Raw genomic sequence first — 24,877 nt, forward strand, 5'->3', positions numbered from 1 at the left:
CAACGAGAGCACCGGGAGTGATGAACGCATAGGCAAAACTTATTGTGTTTCATGAAGTTATCAAAAAATACATATATAATACAATTCATATAAAATATAATATAATACACAATAAGTTCTTCTACCACTACGTTTTTCTTTCTCCCTCTTTTTCTCCTTTTCCCCATTTTTTTGGCCAGGTGATGGGTAGTTACGCCACTGATTGTGTCACGTGACATTTAAGTCCTAAACATACGAACCATGCAACCGTGATCTTCACCTCGCTTTCCACGTTTCAAAGGTAAGCAAGAAACTTCTTTTACATCTGATTTGAATTTGGTTTATTATCAAAATCGTAAGTAGATTATATTGATATCTCATCATAATACACAATATGAACATGTTGATGTAATTGACATTTTGTTTTGAGAAAGTGTCAGGTTAAGGTGAGAAAGATTTGGTAATATAATGTAACAAAAAGAGTGTGCGACTTTACGCATAGCACTTACACATTAAATTGCCTAGAGCGCGTATAGGCCTTGGATGAATGCATTGTACGTGCATACTCCAGTGATCATGCTCGTATAGCCCTATTGTATTGGTTTAAATAAGAATGTGAAGCATTCAAACAGTTTTCAATCGTTGTAAATTGTAATTCAATTCTTTTGTAATAATAATGGGTCACTTTTAACGAGGCCCCCTCATTTTATTTATTCATTCATAGTAGGCCCTAGTTCTTTTATCTATTTGAATATTGTGAACGCTTCATGATTATTTATCAAATAAAATATATTCCTCACTGATACTTTATTTATAATTTCTTATAATTGTTTTGTGACTCCACTTTTCCCGTTATGCAGTGAATAGAAAATGAAAAAAATAAATAAAGAGCACAAAATTCCACCTCTTGGACTACTGATGCCAATCTACCATGTATCTGTTGTGTGACGTTTCCTGCTGACGCTCATACGGTCATGTTCCAACTAGCGACGGGGATGGGATCACGTTGACTTCGCTCCAGCGATTCATCTGATGAACGACCCGATTGAATGTAACACTCAAAAAAGGTAAAAGATTTTTTCTTCTTCAAAAGCTACCATTCTGCCCCTTTTACATTACGTTGCGCACGCGGTAAGTGTGTTTTGCGTGCCTACAACGTATGTTCTCAGTGCGATTGCTACGTAATCGCACGTTGGCCGCACGTAGACGTACTGCTCATGTGCAGTGTCCTTACTCATTGTACAATTCATTCGCTGGGCATGCGCGTCACAAAACCTGGGGATGAATCCGTAGCGACAGCAGTCCGAAAGCAGCGAAAGTCCCCACGCCATTAACAATCTTACCGTTTTTCGCGAACACCTGTGATCTGCATATTGATATTTAGCTTTCACATTCTTGATTTTGCCTTTGACATTTAACCAAGCTCTATTTCTTATGCGATACTGTAATGGTTACCCCAAGTTTCCCCTTATAATTCCATGATTATTTTTGAAACTAAGTAGTTTTGAGAATGAAATTGATATACTCCTGTAGGAACAGACTAATTGCGTACGCAGATGACAATGAAATCTGTATTATTTTATACAGTTAGAAATTAGACATTGAGTAACCATGGTAGTAATAATAAATAAGCAAAATACAAGTTATTTTGTAAACATACGCCCATCTTCTCTACCAGCATTATTATGACCCAAAATACAAATACAAAAGTTTTGTCTACAGGGAATAGATACTTATCCATGAGTTCCTAAATTATATATTGATTACGAATGTCACGTTACTATAATAGTCACATAAATTACATGGGAGTTCGAGCCATAGTAGCCAATATACTGTACCTTTACATCTATTTTTTTCGAGCACCACGCAAGCTCCAAAATACGATGAAGTATTTAATAAGTTAAACCATAGAGATACATACTAATAACGCATATTTCTGTGGTTTAACAATTTCTCTATCCATCAACTAATATCAGCCATATGCAGTGAGCATGGTAATCACATTTGCAGGAACTCTTCTTCTTAGGGAAAAGATAGAAACAGAAATGGGAATCAAAAATGAAGAAATTAGGCTACACGAACGGATAGGCAAGATGGCAAAGCAGTTCTTTCTACTCTCAAAGGAAGACGATTATATATCTGCATCTCACATATTTTTACCCCCCCCCTCGCGAAATGAAGCTGCTCCACACCACATAGGGTTTCTTAACCTGAACTATTCGATTTCGCTGTCAAACATATTTACGTGATTTCAGCGCGGTCTTCCTAATCAATCAATTTGGTCATATGACAAAAGTCGAATAAGATAACTCGAGTAATAGATTTATCATGTTCACAGACACGAAAGTTCGGGGGACCTAACAAAACATTATTAAGGGTGAAGTGTGAAAATTGTTTTATTTTCGATAGGAGGTGATTTTCAACAATGTGTGGAGGTTCTTCATCATCATACAAACAGTTAATTAAGATAAATATCTAAACAATTTTGGAAAACTGTCCTGAAACTTCTGCTATGGAAAAATGTCGCTAGTTTTTATGCACCAAAATAATGGACGAGCTAAATGCAATTTATAAAAAGATACGAAATATGAATTAAATTGATTATGACTATTTATTTCAGTAAGAAAACGAACGATTATCAATTAATACCTTCCGTGCCTTGTAATGACTACAAAGAAACACCTTTCCGGTTGAATTGTCCTCTCGAGGCTATTAGAAATAACAACCCTTTCTACCATACGCGTGATTGGGAACTATTAACTTAAACTTGGCCGGAGCTTACGTCCAAAGGGCAATAAATAAATCCAAATCCTACGTTGACGGGTCGCCAATTGATTAGGGTGTAAAAGCAGGCAGTGTGTTGTAAGATGGCCTCATCATTGGAGTAAGGTTGATTTATTTTTGGTGGTCGAGTGTTGATCTAGAGGTTTGTTGTGGAGTGATAAATATTTTGGTTTGAAAGGTTCCCTACGGGGGGTAAGTCATATAGATAATGGGTGAACAAGGAGGCCAGGGTAGGCTTGGGGAGAACTGGATATGCATGGGGTGAATACTTGAAGAGATGATGGGCCGAATTACACGTTGCTAAGGGAGATGATGAGAGTCGGGGCCCCTCTCTTTACGGGATCGCGACGTTACATAAAAATTACAAGGAAATAAAAACAAAGAAGTAGATATGAAAACAATATACAACGAGATCGATTTTAGGTAATAATAAAGTTTGTTGATTTGTGTAATCATATACATCTGGTATTTTATTACAAAAAATTGTTTTAAAATTAATGTAGAGCATGTCCATGGAGACTAATTGCAATTATTGAAGCAATGGACATCAGGGGTAGATGTGAAGTAAGTTACAATATAAGTTTAGTGAAACCTTAACGCCGTAACAATCTATCAATGTAATCGCATGCGGTGTCATAATCGAATTTTTCATATCTTTTACTCATATCTTTGACAATACCACCGCAGGATGCTTCTCCCACCGTCATTAACTGTAATAAAATAAAAACAGCAACAACAACCAACTTTAAGAATTATATAACCATGATTATAATGACGAGGGTAATGATGACGATAATAACTATTGATTGATGGGGAGAGCTTGGGATAGATTCACCTTTAAAATGATTTAAATTATATCAATGACAGCAATCTATAAATACACAAAATAACCCTATTGTCGCTGCTTATTAAATAGTACTGCTCCTCTTTTAGCGTCTACTACTATTTCTACTACTATTACTACTACTACTACTACTACTGTTAACATTGAATATACCATGATTGTCTACCTGCTTCGATAATGCATAATATGGTTTGACTCATCCTTAATGATAGTCAAACAGGGCAAACCAACTCTAGACCGACAAAATATATTTACGTTATTTACAATCGGTGGGCTTCGTTGGTGTTACATGTAGCATGATATTGTATAATTGTCATAAATATAGAATATGAATAAATGGACATCTATATTCACCTATACATTTGAATTGATACATTATGCTCACTATAATAGTGACTATGCAGTTATTGTGATGCCATGAAGCGAAAAAAAATAAATTATTTTTTGAGATACATATTTCGACAATTCTAAGATTTGGCGATACTTTTTTTTGTACTCTTCAATAAATTCTGTATTTTTACCCCACTCCATCAAATCTAAATGACTGCTACCTTTTTCAATCTGTATTAGTTAAGCATATCAAAGCACAAAATCCACTAGGGATATGTATCACGATTTACCACAAAGAGACACGAAACAGTTTACCATGTAATTTCAAACCGTCGCGATCGAAGTTATGTACATGTAGTTATTGGTCTTGTTCTGCAGAATTCCCGAAGAGTCTAATGAATGTAGACGTTATCCCACTGCCTCGTCTTAGTTTAAAATCACAAGATTGCTCATAACAATGACATGCATGGTTTTCTTTCAAACCGACTCCTAAAACTGCACTTGTTAAGAACATAGCCGGGGATAGGGGGTTCGTGTGTTAGAACGACCCCCTTAATTTTCTAAATCAAGAAAAAATAGGGCAGGAAAACAATTTTTATGGGGCGAAATGGCCATTCCTTTTTTTTCTGATTACCTTTTATATTTCATGTCCATTTTTTTCAGAGACGAAAGGGCGCAACAGTTTTGACCGTTTACCTTCTTTAAAGCCACGTTTGCACTCCGACCCCCCATCGACATCCCTGGATACGGGCGTGCTTGTCTTAAAAGGTGATTATCAAAATATAGTTATGATATTTGATTGAATATCTCTTTTACGTTTGGCACTGAAGACAATGGGAAATCATGAATATAAATAACCCCGTAAACATTTTTCCTATTAAGTATATGATTATGCAAGCTATCAGTGGTACATCATTGTGGAATAAATTTCTTTATTCTTTCTCGATATCTGTTTTGGAATGAAAATTATTCCATTCCAATGAACCTGTGGATACTTTTTGGACGTTTTATCCGACAGTTACCATAGTAACATTGCCTCTCAGCCAATCAAAATCAAGGAAAAAAATGTTGATGAAACGATGCCCAGTACTGAATTGATCCTGCTGATCGAAACCCAACCAGAATAACTCCGTATATATTTGTCTTGTCGTTCAAGTAGCTTTCATTATCTATTCCGTGCTAGTCCTAATTTGTCACGTGTCTGACATGCCAATATAACATTCTACCATCCTGCTGATTCAACAAACTTTCACCGTCATTGCAATCAAGACCCCCTGCGTTCCAATTGCCAGTGTAACTATTCGGTTGGTTGAAATTAAAGGCAAGACACTGAGATCGATTCCCAAAGATCAATTCAGGATGGCTAAAAGAAGTTTAATGCAAATGAAGATGAAATCATGACTGTACCTGGATGGCGATTTGGAACAGAATATATCCACTGCCTGGAAGTGATGCACTTAATACTGCAGCAATATATATCATTCATCAGAAGTCGTACACCCTATTATCATTCTGAACACGGTGAAGGTATATCAAGGAGCAAGGGCGAAGGAAGCTTCTTTGCCAAAGCTAAAGCTGGGCGAATGATTTTCCAAGATATTTTCCAAAGCCCCCTCGCAAGGTCATAAATACTTTAGATCACGGTAATTATAATTATTCCTGCTACGACGCTGACATAAATGTGTAGGATAGTAGCTTTGATAGACAGTGACTTCACATGGGAGGGGGAAATCCCAGACATAATTTTGTCCTTTATCAGGGTTTACTGTAATTAATTGTGTCGCCATAGTTATACCATGTGCATTTGTACATATTAACTTCAGTAACGCCGTTGTGGTACATCTAGGACTTATTTCGCGTATCTGCACCCCCGCACCCTTTTGTGTCTGGCATGTCATCAGGAGACGGTAACTCTATCTATTTTCATATCCTACAACCCGTAGGTATCAAACACCATACCCCCTCCTGGCCCTAACAATCTTAACCCCGCTGCTTGCACCGATATCCCTGCACATAACCAAGAAATGGTACAAGATTGTAATGATATTCGGCGGAGACGTACCCAAGTGGCGGGGGTGTTGTCCAATTTGTCATGAGGCCTGGATGCAAAATGATGTCTGATGTTTTGCACTCACTCCGAGACGATTAGCTTTAGAGCAGCATCTGAAACTCTCTAATGGAAATTCAAAGGAAATTAGTTTATCTAAGCGGCAGTTCATCTGTCCCTGCAGTTGGAGATGCCTTGCTTCACCGACCCCCATAACACATCCCTTTCAACATGTTGCTATATTTACAACAAAAAGACTTGTCTTATTTGTGTGTGAGTTTTTGGTTTTAATTGCATATCGATATATTTTTACTATACATCATGTATACAAATTACTAGTCTTTTGATGTACATGTAGTCCCTGCTGACAGGTTTTCAAAGAACCGAAATACATAAATGTAACAATCCAATGATATATCCATGTCAGGTGGAAATGTTTGGTGGGCTTGGTAGATTCATTTAAGTATACTGTCAGACTATCTGATAAGCCCGTGTCACTGCCAAGTTTGCACAATCTAGGGGCTTATGTTTTGACGGGATCTTATATTTTTTTCTCTCTCCCTCCCTTCCGCTGTTCCAATCTCTCTTTATCGCGTGTGTTAACGTGGTGAGGGTGTGTATGTCTGTGTGGCAAAAAGGAAAGAGAGAAATGTATATCTTTTTAGACACACGCGCCCATTACTGTTTAAACACCCACGCACACACCCTTTCGCTCATCCACACATATCCGCACACTCCCCATAAAACTTTCTTTAATGCTCTCGTATAAAACTCGCTATCTCATTATTTTTCTCTTCTTCATCCTCTTCATCTTATATTTTGCAGTTCAGTCCCAGTTTATTTATTTTTATTTTCGGATAACCAACAAACACTGCGCATATACATGATATATAATGCACAGAAACAGAATAAATGTCATTAGAAAGTGCAATATAGATGAAATAAAGTACAAATTACAAATGAAAATAAAGCTAAGCTCTGTTTAATGGCAAGACCCTTAATTCTTCGACATAAAGTCAAGAGGTCTTGATCATTGATCATAATGGTAAAGTAAGTTAGGATAATTGTAATCATAGATGAAGTAAAGGAAACTGGTTATTTTCTATTTTGTGATATCGTGATATTGATTTTGCATAGCTTGTCTTGTATGATGGATAACATTATTTTATCATTTATTCCTTTCTTCTCCCTTGCACTCGTCGTCTTCGCTTTGTCTCCAACTTCTGTATTCTCGCAATTTTCTCCCTAGTTATATCTTCTTTCTATCAACTCTCTTCAGTGTGGAATGCAGATAGAGGACATATGTTATCGCAGTTGTCAGAGAGAATCGACCCAACGTTATAATCATGTTATGAAGAGTAGGAGGGCCGAGGAGAGGTAGGGATATTGGATGTATGAATAGATATAAACAGACACAGAAGCCATGATTATCATTAATAATTGTATCAAAGGCTCGAACTCTTATTGCTGTGAGAAATTCATTCACGTAAACATGATCTCGTCCTAGCTAGGTCTACTACAATGTCTTGCCTGCTGTCCATGATTCGTCACGTGATAGATAACATCAATCCACAGACCCATTACCCGCTCTAGTTCAGACTAGTTAACACGTAATCACTTGATTTCATCTCAAGTCTCGGCAAGGCCGGGTTGAGACACTGAAATATTTGAATGTAAATAGAGTCAGAATGTGTTGGACCGATTGTCCGACGGCTCAGGATGACTGGGACAACGTCATGTTTAATCGTCGAGTTCTTACCCGTCGATGTCAGCCTGAATGATTGAAGAGGATGCTGTGTACATTAAACAAGGTATTAGGTTAGGACAACCCAGCCATAGGAGAACTGATAAATGAAGCTTTAATGAAAGACACGTGTAAACGGAAGTGACGAGATTGATCGCATACTTGACCCCAAAGAAGGGTCAAATAACTCATCAGGAGTTAAATGGTGTTAAGTGACATCCGTGTCTGGCATGCCAACCATGTCAACTAGCATCATCGTATGGGGGTACCTAATATCGAGGTAGATTAATTGGCAATGTACATGTAGAGGTGGGTAAAGTACTCCACATCAACCGGTAGTGGTGGCTGTGGCAGCAGAATGTTTTTAAGGCCAAATAATGAATACTCTTATCAGATATTCTAAAAAAGAAATATATCAACCAAAACCGGCTTATATATGTGGCTAACATACCCTTAATCTATGATAATTGTAGTTTGAAAATGAAAAAGAAGTTTAAGAAGGAAAATTCAGAAATAAAAATGTATGCTGTGATGCAGATGGTGTTCCATTTTACAATTTTACAATAAATAAGCTACATTACTTCCCAGTTACCATCCATGTGGTATGCTATTTGCGCACTACGAAACATTGCAAGTTCATCCATACTTCAGGCTGAAAAGAGGTACATAATTATTTGGTAGCATACAGAATATCATCTGCTGGTGTTTAGCAATCAATTACTACCAGCCAGCCTACAGTCATACTGTTTCCCTACAAAAGAAAACATGCCAACGGTCGCGTGCAGATTGATTGACAACGTGTCCTCAGGAGAAACAAACCCTCCGTTTCTGCTAATTGGAAATCTATAGAAGCAACATCACGAAGAACTAGTTTATTTTGCTCTTCGGTAGTATCTGTACAATGACTACTTGACTCTCACTATGTTATTGTGGAACTTTATAAATTGTAAAATGAGTGAATCACACCATGATCATCACATGTAACAATGAACAAAACTTGCTTCTTTGATGTTTCACTTTCGCATTAAAACACGAGGGGTTAACGAGACGGTAGACGTCACCATATGTCACTTTGTCGAAATTCCAGTCTAGAATGATGCGAGAGAGGGTGTCATTGTAAGGTTCATCAATCAAAATTCGATCATTTTGCTCCAACCCCTAAAACATACGACTGGCAATAGAAAATGTAGTCAAAATAAAGGTCTTTACTTTAAAATGTGATCGAATTTTTCACACTTTAAAAAGAGTCACGCATGAAAAAGAGGTCACAAAATACCACACAGTTATATTCATGTTCTTTGTGTACATATTTGGGACAAAAGTGAATGAAACGTGCACCTCATGCCCTCTGGATCCGTACCACATAATTTATTTACACCCGTGAGAAAATGAATGATGATAGCGACATAATGTACATGTATCTGATGCCACCATTTCTACACCCAAGCTTTCGAAGAGCTGATCTTGTAGAGAAATGGATCTGGATCGCCCATGTCTGACCCATCAACAGGGGCGGATCCAGCTTTCGCCAATAGGGGGGGGGGGCGAAAAATATTTTCATCAACATTTTTCCCGATTGGCCACTATAATCTGATTTTTTTGTTGGTTTTTCAGGGGGTAGTCCTAACAATAGACTGAAGTTTTAAGTATATGTTAGTTTTTATTGTTATAAACAAGATAAGGTATCTCATGTGGTCTTAATAAATGATGCGAGCGCGATGTGCGAGCTAAAATTCTTTGATATTTTATGTCCTTAGAACTGAAGAATCTGAGCTTTTTTTTATAATCATGAACAAAGATAAGTATCCAACTAAACAATGCGAGCGCGAAGCGCGAGCCGAAAATTGTATTATAGTAACGTGAAAAGGGACTCAATTAGGACTGTTTTTAGCGATTAATGAAGAGGATACAAGTATCACCAATTAAATAATGAGAGTGCGAAGCGCGAGCTCAAAATTTTTGATATTCCGACCTGAAAACTGGACAGTCTAAGCGCGTTTTTATTTAAATAAAGAACAAGCTGTGTGTCTCAACAATTAAATGCGAGCGCGAAGCACGAGCTTAATTTTTTGATATACTCACATGATAAAGGAGCATTTTGACAAATTTTGGAAAGAATTTTCAAAGAGGATAGGTATCTCACAAATTAAACAATGCGAACGCGCAGCGCGAGCTGAAAATTTTGATATAACAATTTGTGTAAATCAAACAAAATAATGAAAGCTTGATGTGCGAGCTAAAATATTGTGTGCAAATTGATTTCAGAACTGGATATATTTAGTGTCATTTAATCCTCTTGAATGGGATTCATTACACAGGCAATGCGAACGCGAAGCGCGAGCGAAAATTTGTATATAAAGTCTATTTTCCAATTCTTCCCCTCACCTTTTTCTTGTTTCCTTTCGGGGTTGGGCCGGCCGTTACGAGGCTGTAAATTACACATCATGGGTATAATACCTCTTTCCTACTTTTCTTTCTGATTTTGTAGTTTCTATCAAGTTAAAGAGTACACTTTTTCTGCAAGTTGTCAAAAAATAGGGGGGGGGCGGCTCGGCCCCCTCCTGGATCCGCTCCTGATCAAGAAGAGATCATCTCATAGCGAGATACTGGATCTCACCATGTCTACACTACTAAGAAGAGATCATCTCATAGCGAGATACTCGATCTCAACATGTCTACACTACTATATAAGAGGAGATCATCTCATAGCGAGATACTGGATCTCACCATGTCTACGCTACTAAGAGGAGATCATCTCATAGCGAGATACTGGGTCTTACCATGTCTACACAACTAAGAGATCATCTCATATCGAGATACTGGATATCACCATGTCTACACTACTAAGAGGAGATCATTTCATAGCGAGATGTTGGATCTCACCATGTCTACACTACTAAGATGAGATCATCTCATAGCGAGATACTGGATTATTTCAACATGTCTACACCATCAAGTAAAAGTGATCTCATAGCCCGGTCTCGTAGCTACATGGTGGACCTCACCATGTCTATAGACACGTACATACACACTTAAGAAGAGATTATGTATACACCATTAAGAAGAGATCATAGTGAGATGCTGAAAATATAACTATTTCTACAGCATTATAAGAACAGATCATCTAATAGTGAGATTCAACATGTCTAGTAAAGAATGATACTGGATTTTACCCTGTCTACAGCATGAATACCAAACTGATCTCAAAGAGAGATGCTGAAAAGATGCTACACTAATTACATTAAAAGAGCATTCTCCCTGCTTTACAACTCTACTCGCCGACTCGAGTCAGTTTTCTCTTATTTTCCCAACCACTCAGCCCTCTCAAATGTTCTGGTTAACATTCCTTTCAATACTCATTTTATAAAAGACAAAAACTCAGCAATGTACCATAAACATGTTCCGTTATTATCATTACCGCAATGCAAACCTTCAAACATCGTTGTGGTGCTTTATGTGATATGATGTAAAACTGCTTGATCTAAAAAGTTCCCTGATGTCACCATGCTTATATCATCATTATATAGCTTAATATCTATTTATCATAATTTTTTAGTCATTCATTCGGCTAAATAAAATGCTTAAGGAACTGATTTCAAGGTGGTCCAAGGGCCAAAACTGAACGTGTTGACAACAATCTCGGCATAATGGTAGGTGAACGAAAACGAATTTATGATACAAACCAAACATGTAGGCCTATCTGTGAAACTGGACCACAGAATCTACAAAACCAGTATAATGTCAAGGGTTGGAATATAACAGTCTACTTATTGTGATATGTTTTGATAGATACCTGCCTATACCTATTACTGCTTGTTCGGCTCAAGCTTTCAACTGATGATAAACTCCATAGTTTATCTCATGAAGCTAATTAAATGGCATGGACGTTAATTATTGGGATATCAAATAACGCTAACGACCAAGCCGTTCTCCCTCTTCCGCAAATACTAATTAAAGGTAAATTAAATTTTCGATTACTTTTATGACGGACGTGATGAACAGGTATTTCTATGTATACGCTTCTCGGTTTTTAAGCCGATCAGGGGCACGAGACTGAACATTCCCATTTCAAAACATCCTTATTGAGTTATGTAATTTTACTTTGGCCGTTAGGGATCTCTGCTTTATTATCTGGAGCATGGAAGTGCAATACTCTCAACTTTAAAATAATGCATGAATGAGGATTCAAACGAGACGAAATCGGAGTCATTGTGATTATACGCTATAGGGGGAGAGAGATGGGTGGCGATAAAGAGACGTAGACAGAGAGAGCGAGGGAGAGAGAGAGAGAGAGAGGTGGAGTGAGATGCTATAATTACTAATAGATGTTTACACACTTATAAATAGCTTCATGATGGAAAATCGCAATTTAATTTCTGTGAGGGTGCAATTGAACTTTTGAACTTCATTCAGTGAGCAGTCAACGGGAATATTTGACGATTAGTCGGCCATTAGCAAAACTATTAAAATAGTTGCTTTTGGCTTACATCTCATAATTTTGTAGAAGTGCAAAGGAAGTATTAGAATGAGTCCTCTTACAAAAAAAGATAGTGCTGGTCTGCAACCCCTCTTTTGGTGCGAAAGATGAACAATGACCGACGAGCATTGTATTGTAATAGCTCATCGTATCTACCCTAAGTTCTTAAGGGTCTGAACTATAAAAAATACCTCTGTCGGCCAAGGGGAAACCAATTAGTAGACCGTGCCCTCTTTTACATCTTAATCATGTTCGTAATTAAGTGTCGGTAATAAAGTGGCCGTTGAGTTGATATATCATGTATGAACTTTACTTCCTTTGAATACCCTGTGCGATTATTAACATTCCGACTTTAATGAGCTTATTTACAACATCACAGCCATTGATTACAGCCGCCATTGATTGCGATGTACTTCTAGTATTCCACTTTTTGTGTAAAAGGATGACATGGTGGCCTGTATTATGAACTCCAGTCAAACTTAAACTGTTTTTTAATTTTCTTAAATCATGGAAGGATATGAGTGTCGAACATTATTTAGCTTACACTGCATTTTTTTGCAATATTACTGGAATCGGATCAAGGACCCGACTAGAAAAAGGCTTTCGAGCTGTCGTGGGCTATCCTGTGCAAGCCTATTGTTTTTAAATGCTACAGTATATTGTTTTGGTGACGCGCCAAATAAAATCAATCAATATAACAGGCAATGTATAACATTACAAAATCATTTTTATTTCCTCTAAAACATAATGTTAGTCCCAAAATAATCATGTTTGATATGTTTAAGACAATATGAGGTATATCGTATAAATGAAATAAAGTGGATCATTCAATTTTCAGACAGTTTTTTATCCTACAGCTGGGTATTTCTAACATTCTTTAGGGAAAAAATCCTTTACTTACTTCTGTTTTTTTAGGACGAATAGTACCTTCAACTTGTATATATAGTTTGAAGGGCATTATGTCCGCTTGCTAAACATGCAGCGAGATAATCGCCACATTGAGGTTGTGTCGTGGTAAGAGTGAATTCTATGCATGGCTTATAGGCATGTCATGGGCGAGTGGATATGATGTGATTATTATATTATAAAACAGAACAAACAAGATAAAACAAAATGAAAATACCAACACTTCTTTAATGGGGCACTGCCTTCTAGTGAGTTGAATCACAAAGTGGGGGTCCTCGTCCTCTATAACATTTACAGCCCCATGTACAATAGAATATTATTGATACAGTTACTCGTGATAAAGCAATTGGAAATGTATCGTTTAGTTATCGATATGTAATCAGGACCATTTGATGTTTCTCGGATTCATTTTGTTCTGTAACAACACATACTTACTAATGCTGTAAATAGGTAAGGGTAATGACGCGGTCATATTGACAAAAGTAAACTCCAGTCCGACCGATGGTAAGTTATTGAAAATAAATGTAATCGTTTGGATCGGTCTGTATTCGGTTTCGTTGGTGGGACTGTGACATGAAGTGAGAAAATTCAAACGACACATGTAAGAATGAATATTTATTGGGAAACCCGCTGTATTGGCATTTTATTATCCAGTTAATGTGACGAAGGTTAGAAACAGCCACGGATCCAGAATTTACTAGAAAGGAAGATAGATAGATATACAGATAGATAGATAGATAGATAGATAGATAGATAGATAGATAGATAGATAGATAGATAGAGTGAGTGAGAGAGGGGGGGGGGGTGGAGGTGCCCCCCTCCAGTAGAGGTTACATAATACTAGTAGACAAACGTTTACATTTGGCCTCGTGATCTATACCTGATATATCTTTTTAGAGTTCTCCGGGGACACGATTACCGTGTTGCAAAATTCAGCAATTTACTTTTCTCTTGGTATTCTTTGTGAGGACCTTTTGGATGTTAAACCAAAAATCAGTAATAATTTTGTTAAATGTAAATACGTTTAGCGGTAATAAAGTATATGTAGCTTTGTTGAACGTAATGAATTCTTCTAATGTGAACATTTGTCACAGTTAATTAACTCTATAATTGATGTGTCCTCATGGAACAAACTTAAATTATACGTTGATGATCATTGATTGTCAATTACCAGAGCTCAACTTCAATTACATGTAAAAGACTTGGTCTTAAATGTCAATGCGAGATGGTAACGTCATTAAATCCTTCTGTCTAAACTCTCTCCCACCCAGTTGTGGTGTGTACAGATGCTGACGCCCGATGATTATCACACGCATGCATGCGCATTTTAAAGTGCACACTAAAAGAGAGAGATAGGGAGAGTTTTATTAAATACAGCTATAGTCATTTTATTGATGACAGTGGTAACGTATAGATATCAGCCTCCAGGCATTCATTCAATGAGTTACTATCTACCTTAGATGTAGAATATTATGTTAACAGCTTGTAATGTTATTATTCACAAAATAATGAAATAGAAAATAGCTATTAGAGAAATTCGTAAATCTATTAATTATTACATAAGTATGATAATTTGTCAAGAATAACAAAAGTTGATGATAATTTGTAGTTTATTTTAAATGGCACAGCTTGAAGAAAACAAAATTTCCAGAAAATTCCTTAGGTACATGTATACCATTCAAAACTAAACGATGTTTACTTATAATAACAAAAGTGGAAGACTAGAAACTAATTTGTAAAGTTTTAATTTTTGTTTAAATTCTTTTTTTTTCACCCTTTCGACTTGGCACGGGGGGGGGGGGGGGGGAAGAGAGCCTCAAAAGAATTTCGATACATTTTTTATTTGCTTGTCAAAACGTGTTTGCCCCTCCTTGTGACAAGACTGACCCTTCTTTGGCAAATCAATCAATCTTCAGTACATTAATTTCAGTTCTATTTCAGCTCTCCTTCTTAGACATGAGTTTTTTATTCGGGAGATGGTGGTATACGAAAGTCATCAACTCACGTAACTCTTTTTTGAAAATGGACTTTAACGTTGACAATCGCCATGCTTTAATGTCATTCACAGTGCATCTGTTCCATGTGTAAACATCTTTACTGTTGGTGCAGAATACGCACTCAGGCTATCTTAAAGAACCGTAGTGAAAGATGGGTCTGAGTAGAGAGTTCGAGGGACATTAGAGCTCAAATTCTCAAGAATACCGTCACGAATTGGGTTTGTTTGTTGATGGCTATTGGATTGGGAGAATGGAGAAATGATATTCTGGTAGAAGGACTAACAGTAGAGAAAGGAGAGCAAATAAAACAAGACGAGAAGAAAGAAAATAGAAAAAGATATATATTGATAAATTCATGATGATAGAGATAAAGGTGGATTAAGGCGAGCGAAGTACATGAAGTAGTTAATGAAAAACTTCCATATCAGATTTTTGTTCTTCTGAAAAATAATCATGCAATGTATGCTAACACTGCATTAACTTTCTATTAATAAGACGTTTCGTCTTTATCGTGAACAAAGAACAAGTATACAGGCGTCTACCTGGAATGATGTTTCAATATACTGCCGACAGAAGACTCCAACATCAAAATAACTGTAAATTGATAAAATTAAAATGATGAAACAGCTGTGTACATGGACACCAGGTAAGGTATTGAATGTCCATGCGAATCCCTAAAGATCCCAAACATTATTATGATTTTTTATAAAAATATAACTTGTTTTGACTTTTAATGATTCGTAAAGCTATGTTTTATCGTAATAAGACTAAGTGTAAATGCTATACCTATTTTGACACTATGATTAATTATATATTTTTTTAATCACAACAAAATTGAAGCCAAGATATATGACAATCAATAATTGTAATATGTATATTAGTTGATTTAAATGAATACTAGCAATAGCAGAAGACATAGTAGTTTCTGATCCAGTATGTCTGCATCTCTTTTGTCAATTTTTGCCGTTTAAAAAACATTATCACTGTCTGCATTTTAGCCTTCTTAATGAAGACCGGTATCGGCAGCCAGATTTTTTTCACGAATTAGAGTTGGACTCCATTTATAAACCAAATACATGACGGGAATATTTTCACCTCATATATAGGCCTATGTATATAGCAGATCGGATACATTTTTGTCCTTAAAAGTGTGCAACTTTCGCCTACATTTTTAATTCGAGCAGGAATAGGTCATTATGTCTGAAATATATTAATTGACCGTCTGTTTCTGGCTGGTTTTTTTAATATTCTGAACATGCTACATGAGAGCAATCCATTTTACACATCCTATAAAATTATCTAATAACGTGATGTGACATATACTTATTTCATGATGAGACTACGATCATAATCAGATTTCCCTAATGACCAAATCATATATCAGCAGGGGAAAACAGCGTTATCTTTTTAAGTATAGTTACCCATATACGATACGACCATATACGATACGAATGAGATTTATGAAGAAGATGGAGAGAGGAAAGATAGAATGTGATATGTAAAGATAGCATTGTGTGTGTGTGTGTGCGTGAGAGAGAGATATACAAGGGTATAAAAGGAGAGAGGCAAGGATGACTAAATGGAGAGACATAAAAAGAGAGGAAAGAAGAAAGAGTGTGTATGAGAGAGAGAGAGAGAGGGGGGGTGTGTGTATGTGTGCGTGTGTGTGGAAGAGAAGAAGGGGGAGAGAGGAAAAGAAATAAAGAACAAGGGCGGGGAGGGGAGGGATGCGAGGTAAGAAAATTGTTGTAGCTATTGCTGTCATTGCTATCTTTAAAATAGTTCAAATTGGGAAGTGAGTTTATAGGTTGGGGACCGATCCCCATTTCCTTATTTCAAATATTATTTTGTATCATCATCACTAGTCATCAATCATGGATCATCATCGTCAACATTATCCTCTTTATCACCATCATGGTTATAGAATTCTTAAAGTTGGTTGTTGTTGTTGTTTTATCATATTCCTGTAAATGACATTAGAATCATCTTGCAAAGGTATGTAGAAGATATGCGTGATGACACCGCACGCGATTGCATTCATAGATTAAGGTGTTAAGGTTTAACTTTACTGATATTGTAACTTACTTCACATCTTCCGCTGATGTCCATAATTTCAATAATTGCAATTAGTCTTAATAATCATGCTTTACAGTGATAATCAAATGATTTATTTTTTTATAGAGCTGTCTAACAGGCAAAATATTTACATAAATTGACAAGCTCTATTGTTATCCAAGATTTGACGTCACGACTATGGTATATTCCATCACCATTATAGCAACGTTCTATAACGTCACTAACGTGCAACCCTGAACATTTTATTACTTTTTTTGCAGATAATAACAAATATTGATGCTCGATATAAAAAAGTAAGTAAAAAGTCATGTAGTCATAATAGCAATTCATATCACCTGCACGTGTACATTCGCCATTTTATCATTGAGATTTTTTGAACAGGTTTAGTTCCCAAGGATTCATGTCCATGCAGACGCACGTTTACATGGTTCAGATAGAGTGGGGTTAGATCACGACGAGGCGGTGCGTGGGAAGTAGTTTGCATGATGCATGCGAGCATATGATTACGAGAGAAATTAGGACTTCTTTTTCTTTTTTTTAAACTTTTATTTTGAAACTTATTAGATTCTAAAGGATGCATCGACACAACCCAATGGTAGTGTAGTGACGTCATTGATTTTGTTTAGATGTGATGTTAATCTCAAAGACATTCTACAATCCAAGACCCAGGACCCCAAATAAGAAAGCACCAATATCATGAAATCCCCCTGATCAATGCAGATAATGAATTAAATAATTGATAGATGATGTATGAATTAGACTGGCAATTGGATTTCGGGAAAGAAACAAAAACAGAAAAGAAAGGAATGAAAACAAAAGATGATAACCCGCTTCCTACCTACTAAATACTGTCAACTCTTTTTTTTCTTTGAAGTTAATACACTTTCGTCAGAGGTCGATCACCCTACCCTACTTCCCTTCTTTGCATCAATCTTCTATAAGAGACCCATCTCCCTTGTCGAATCACCTCGATTTGGTAGCACTGTATATGGGCCAGATTACACATAATCTGATGGTATCTACGCTAATACCAAGACGGTCCTCTTTGAGAGGTGTGCAAAAATCTCTTTCTTGTGAAGTTTTCAGTTAAAGATAAAACTTTGAAACGCTTCAAAATGCTTAGTTACATATTAGTAATTTAATCAGGCCAGGAACGATTCTCTTAAAATATAGCAAACATAAAATAACAAAAGCATTGATACTAATTATAAAATAATGGCATTAGTGATAAAGGAAGTAATGTCATAATAATAGTAGAAGTAATAGTAGTAAGTAATGATAATGATTATAAAAATACTAATAATTATGATGATTATGATTATGATGATGATAATAATAATGATAACAATGATGATAATGATAATACAACTACAAAGTAAGACAAACGCATTAGTTTTGATTTGATGAAATTACAGAGATACCGGGCACTTTCATTAAAAGTTTTCATCAAATCTAGAATATAATCATTTTATATTAGATTCACCATCAATTTTCTTCAATTCTGATCGTAAATACTATTGAAATGTGCATATTCACCTAAATACAGGAGCTAAGTATACAATAATCTATTCGAGCGTTCTCTCTAATAAGCACTTTTAATTGTGAATAGAAAAATATACGTGATATCATTTAAAAGCATCGCTTTGTATGAATTTTGCTCCAAACTGTTTAAGTACTTCGGTTCATCGAAAGTTCAACCGAGGAAAGCCTCGGAAAGTATTACCTTCACAATAATAAGAAATACGATACATGCACCCTTTCCTTTCTTGTCCCTTTCTCTCCCTTTGAAAGCTTGAATTTTTTTCTCGACAAATTGTTTTTTAAGATCGAAGATGAAAAAAATCCTAGACATTCTCGGAGTTTGAGCCAATATTCAATGACATTTTGTTTTAATTATCTCTCGGTTGAACTCTCTTGGCCTATATTTTGTTCTTCTAGGTACCCAAGCACAGGGTGACAGTCCATCTGGTATATTAGGTGAAAAGTGCGTATTTCCGGTCGTCCCGGTCAGTAAATTGATTTCTTTCTTGATATACATACACCTCATCGACAATTTACAGTTTGAATCTAGAGATAAAATGCAGAGAACGACTTGTATGTTGGAATTAATTTGCCGAAATCATAAAAAATCCAGGAATCCAATGATAACCCCTTATGTATTTATACCTATAACAGCATAAGGTTAATTTTCTATAATAACGCGTTCTTGACCAAGTTCTAAGATGATAACTAATGAGTATCGAACTTATCTCTGCACATGTATTTGTCACTTGATAGCTGTACTTTGATTTTGTCTTCATATTATGCAGCGATTGCTCTGTAAAGCATCAGGATCTTGGCACTCATAAGAGCACCATCTTCATCAATATGTAATTTGGAATACACGGAATCTCTGTTGTAGACATCTCCATCTTTAATATTCCACCAGGAGCAACAACAACCTTCTAATAGATTATTGCTTTCGCTCCATTTCCATTTTATTCCTTTGATTTGCTCTCGCGATTTTTGTCACTCTGTGCAGTGAGGTAAACCTCAATCATTGCCGACGTCCCAGGGAAGTCCGAATTTTACCCGATTCGTTCAAATATCACAGGTACCTCGTAATGACGTCATAGAATCATATTGGATAGCAAAGAGAGAGGAAAATGATGCCGGCTTGGCGGTTATTCTCTGTCACTTGGCTGTCCTTTTGTTTCTTTGTATGAGACGATGCGATGAGATGATCTCTGCTTTTATTTAAAGATAGTACACATTGTGTTAAAAAAGAACCTTGTCCATTGTACAAATATCCACTATCGAATGTCTGCTATTGGGAAACAAATTAGCTAATTAACTGATTTGTCTGCTTTGAGTGAACACTCAAAATTAATGTATCCTTTTCATTCTTAGAAACTGCTAGCGGGCAATATATTAAGGTAATACGAGTACAGTGGAATACCGTGATCATATCAAGTTAAAGGAGGGGGGGGGGGCACCCGACTAGCTGTACATGCTATAAAAAAATATTGAAACATCGGTGAATATCGTATCTTATATTGATACAGAATGAAACGAAATGTAGGGCGATATACGCGATGTATCAAAATAGATTTCCATACAGCCATTACATCGGGTGAGTAAAAGACAATTTTTATACCTAAACAAAGGGCACAATTCAAACGCAAATGTGAACAACTCACTCTTATACTGCGTAATTATTAAGGAGTTTTAAAAGTATACACATTAATTAACGCAACCCCAAAGTCATTTCTTTTATGAGCTGTCATTCCCAGAGTAAATATTGAGTTAATCTTTCAGTATTTTTTTTCGGAGTAAAGCTTTCTGTCATATCAATGATATTTCTGAGTCAGTCAAAAACAAGTTTTAACGTCCTGATTACGTAATAGCTTTATACCAAACGTTTTACTGAATATCAAATCACAATGCAAATAAAAAATTTATGCCAATTTCCAACTGATTGTTTCTCCTTACAGAAGTGTCGATCCGGGGTGCAGGGGGCGATCGGCCCCGGAAATATTTTGGGGGTAAAAAAAAAACGATTTGCCTCCAATAATTTTGACAACTCGAAAAAAGAAAGCGCTGCAAATACATGTTAAAATCAGCATTGCAAAGCACTATACAACAGTTAAACTTGCCATAAGAATACTATCAAACATATAAAATTGTTTAAATTTTGCCATCCCTCAATCCGGAACATGGATCTACATCCCTTCTCCTAAAAATGATTAAATCCATACATCGTAGATTCCAGTCAGTTTTATGTTTAATTATAAGTGAGTGATTTGACAGATACCTTGTGTAAAGATAATGGGATAAACTCAAGAGGGTTTAATCCCGCTACCACAAGTATTCAAATATTACTGTTATTACTTTTTCTTTCGAAATGTCATTAATCTGGACAGTAGGGTCACATCCTTTCTGCTCGCAAACTGAGTGAGTTGTGTGTTGTATTTTTGATTGGATATATAGTCGCAATCATTATCTCTTAATGTCCCAAAGTCCCACTCGTGTAACATAACGTGACAATATGAAAGTCGTGTGCCGTGCGCAGCCCCTAGAGATTATCAACCTGGGATGAACCTCCGGATTGCTTCCTTGGAAATGGCACCTGCGATGATTGTGAATTGTTTGAATAGTGCAGGGGGAAGTGTGTACATTTCGAATTGAAATACGAATTCCAATAATATTATTTGATTGAAATTAACGAGAAGCGGATTGCTCCAAGATACTGTTATGAAAAAGCCATACACTCTTATATACCCCCCTCCGATTCCAGAAAGTATCAAATAAATCATGTTCCTGTTATATAAGATTTAGCTGCAGGGTGCTTTTCATCAAGTTCGTGTTGATGTCAATATATATATATATACATATATATATATATATATATATATATATATATATATATATATATATATATATATATATATATATATATATATATACATACATACATCTATAGATATTGAAAGCATGGAAATGAATCGAGCGTTTTGATACAGTTCTATCATTGATGTTTACCATCACGTTGATTGCAACATATTCGTACGTTTCTCTTTTCTTAAAAGCACTTCCGATGCACACTCATCAAAAGCATAGACCAGGTGCAAAGCTATTTGGTACAAGCGTGAACACGTCAAACATATATTAATATTCCATCCCATCGTGTGTTTGAGCGGGAAAGTAATCTGTCTCTCCTCCCCGTCTACGATAGAGATTCCCGCCAATCAGACAGTAATCCCTAAAAGGTTCTCAAAATCTCAACTTCGGGTCTGACGTCGAACATTCCATCAAGGATCAGCGACAGATACCACTTTAAGGCAACACATAACCCAGTTTACCAGGTACTCTCATACTAAACACACGGAAAGCCCTGTCCCAAAATGTGCCCAAGATAGTTCTGTTAGATGGGCATTTGAATATTTCGCGACACGACGTTACAGCATTTAATGGAAGAAAATAACTCATGCCAATTGATGTTGAGATATGGAAGGAAGTGGGTGAGCAGTGATTTTGTTTAAAAATAAATTTTATGTTGTTCATTAATTAAGGTTTTAAAATGTTCACATCTAAGCTAGATAAGTAGTTGCACTCCAGTCTGTTTAATATCAACAAAAATAAAGATAATTAGGAGAGATGGCATATGGAGAGAGAGTGTGTGTGTGCGTGGGGGGGGGGGTACGCATGTTAATTGGGAATATTACGATTCGCACACTCCATGTGTTCGCTCTAGAGGGAATTGTATACTGATTAAAAATAAACTCTCGGAATAGAGCGGCGTTTAGTATTTGAGTGCATGAGGATTTGGGTGACTAGATCCGTTTATCCGGTTAGGCTTATGGACATGCAGAGTCCGCCTATAAAGTACAGCTGTTTGAAATGCTTGACAAGGGGAATGTCAGTAGCTGTTGATAGATGAACATTGGGATGTTGATCAATCTGGAGTTTTGATCCTCAAACATGAATGACCTTCTTTCAACATGCAGGTGCGGATGCATTTCATTTATCATTGCACGATAAAGTGCGTTACAATATCATCTCGATCATGATCATACCAGTTTCATTATCTGTTATATCTGAATAAAAAATCCCTCCAAACGAAATAAGAAAACGAATTTTGTAAAATGAAATCATTCCAAAGACAAATTGGGATATCAAATCGTTAATGACATATTAATGCATGGTGTGCAGACTGAGTATTTGTTTAAAAGAATGATTTAAAGTTTGTTGTCTGGTATTCTGGTTTGTCCAATTACCACTTTGAATCCTTTCTTCATCTTCTTATTATTTAGGTGAGCGTATCTCTTCTATTAGCCCCATTAGGGGGTTTGCAGCTTGATGTTCAATGAATAATTGTAAAGCGTATAAGACTTTGTATGAGTTACAGTTGATTGTCTGTACTGTAATGATACTGATCAAAGTATCATTTTGACACTCTAGAAGTGGTATCGTTTTAGCAAGGTGATGAATTAAATGTGATTGTGTGTGAGAGATAGAGAGAGAGAGAGAGAGAGAGCGAGAGAAAGGATAGACATTTACTGTAAATAAAACATAATAATATTACACACTAACACGCTTTCCACATCAAATTCATTTTGTCCTGACATTTCTTCATCCGAATCAATGTCCGTCGTAGGTCTTTTACTAATGATATCATGTATCTATAAGTCATTTTTGTCTGACCAAAACATGAATAAACGCCCATATCTTTTGACTTTCAAATTTACGCTGTGCAAAAAGGGGCGTATAAACCCGATATTTTCTAAATACACTGTTCTCGGAATTAATTCAGGAGTAGGTTGATTGCGACTCCGAGGTCATGAAGTAATGATGATTAACCTTATTAGACCTTGGGCTATTATTACCATTAGTCTTGGTTCATTCCACTCTATACTACTTATTTTGCTGACCATCACTACCCTACCGAACCACCACCACCACCGGGACCAACACCTCAGCCGCCGCTGATGCCACCACAATATTTAATACTGATCCTACTACTCAAACTTCCCCCTTTTCCTCTTGGAATTCTAAAATCGTTACTTCTCAAGTATCCCATGAATGCTCAAGTACATTTTATGCCGAGTATCCAGAAAGAAAAGAAATATTCAGAGCTGATATCGACACCCTCTGTTTGAAATCAAGAATAATTCCTTTCTTCGTTACGCTTGGTTGTCTTGCTCCTCCCCGCGAATGAAATATTCAAGCCCATCAGACTTTCCCTCAAGTTACTAATCACTCATTTCTCCATGCTGTCGAAGGAGACATCAATTAGACTTCTGTGAGTGTGTGTGTGTTTATATTCGGAATGGATATAAGGTTGCGCTTGCATACCAATCCCCCCCCCCCCATTCACGAAGACAAAACCCGACTCTAGACTGAACAAATCTGTTACGCACAAATAATACATATATACTTTAAAATTATTTGACCCAAGGCTTTTGACGCATACTCGGTGCTAACGGGGAAGGTGATTTATTTCGCAGTACTCGAATCATCTTATATTTAGTATTGTTTCTTTTCTTTTTTTAACTTGTATAACGACTTTAACACACCCTTAATGATTATGCTGCTTGAGGTTCGACAAAGACACGTTCTACATTTTGCATAAAGTAAGCCTCGTTGAAATATCAACCTTTTTTGTAGAATTTACATTTTTGTAATAGTTTGCATTACTAATTTTCTCATTCGTTACAATAAATTAAAGTCTCCGGGCTTTGAAATCGAGGGTTGTGGATTCGGATCCCAGCCATGACGTAATCTCCTTCAGCAAGACATTAATGAATTTTAAAGACGGCTTGACGATTTAAAATGATTTATTGGCTGGCTGGCAAAATACCTTCATAACGATTGTTTGTTTTGACTGGGTAAGGGGTTCGTCCAGACAGTGAGTCATGGCCCGGCCCCAAAAGGGGGCGGGGCGCATATTTGTCTTGACAACGGGGCGTGCGCTCCCAGGGGACGCGGGCACAATGCCAAGTATTTGCCGCGCTTTAGTGAAGCGCGGCAGGAATTCTTCATTCTGGTCTTGGCTTTAACTAGAGCTGGATGTGCGCAACGGAAAGTGTTTGCAAAATTCCCACCTCCTCCCCATCACCTTCCTCTTGTGATATTTAGGCAATATATATAGGCATATTGTTGGGGAATTCATGTAGTCCTACATGTAGGTCATGCACTTCGTATGTAATGCTTC

At 36.6% G+C, this 24,877-nt stretch overlaps 1 long non-coding RNA gene across 1 annotated transcript; it reads left to right on the forward strand.

Annotated features, from left to right (window-relative positions):
- Positions 1-230: 230 nt before the first annotated feature.
- Positions 231-13,071, forward strand: LOC135153731 (uncharacterized). Its single transcript, XR_010293241.1, has 4 exons — positions 231-280; positions 840-1,046; positions 4,601-4,705; positions 7,234-13,071. It is a non-coding gene; the product is annotated as an uncharacterized LOC135153731 (long non-coding RNA).
- Positions 13,072-24,877: the final 11,806 nt, after the last annotated feature.

This window comes from Lytechinus pictus, chromosome 3 (assembly GCF_037042905.1).
Source record: "Lytechinus pictus isolate F3 Inbred chromosome 3, Lp3.0, whole genome shotgun sequence".
Taxonomy (NCBI): Eukaryota; Metazoa; Echinodermata; class Echinoidea; order Temnopleuroida; family Toxopneustidae; genus Lytechinus; species Lytechinus pictus.